General features: G+C 42.8%; 1 pseudogene; it reads right to left on the bottom strand.

The window, feature by feature from the left end:
* The window catches only part of LOC102764418, a 1097-nt pseudogene extending 989 nt beyond the window's left edge, over positions 1-108 (bottom strand).
* Between the last annotated feature and the right edge of the window lie 247 nt (positions 109-355).

The following is a 355-nucleotide window of genomic DNA, read 5'->3' as shown; positions in this document are numbered from 1 at the left end:
ACCTCTTCATTTCCCCCTCATCCTCATTTTTTTCTTCCTTATCATACTTTCTTCATCATCTTTATCATCATTCTCTTTGTTTTCATCCTTGGCTATGCTCTTGGCCATCATGGGAACAGCTTTTGCAGGAGCTTTGTTGCCTTTGGCTGGTATACTCTCCAGAAGATCTTCTTCAAAGAGGCAGCCTCAGAGGCATCATGCTGATCTTCATCATTCTCCTAATAATAATCCTCTTTTCTGTCATCCTCATCATCATCTTACACACTACTGTCTTCTTTCCTGGCATTCTCATCATTCATTGGTCCCTTGGCTTGGGTGGCTACTCCTTTCTTCCTAGGGTTGGGCTTCCAATGCT

Source organism: Myotis davidii, unplaced genomic scaffold (assembly GCF_000327345.1).
Source record: "Myotis davidii unplaced genomic scaffold, ASM32734v1 scaffold3435, whole genome shotgun sequence".
NCBI classification, from domain to species: Eukaryota; Metazoa; Chordata; class Mammalia; order Chiroptera; family Vespertilionidae; genus Myotis; species Myotis davidii.
The sequence above is the reverse complement of the archived record's forward strand: the minus strand, read 5'-3'. Positions and strand labels throughout refer to the sequence as shown.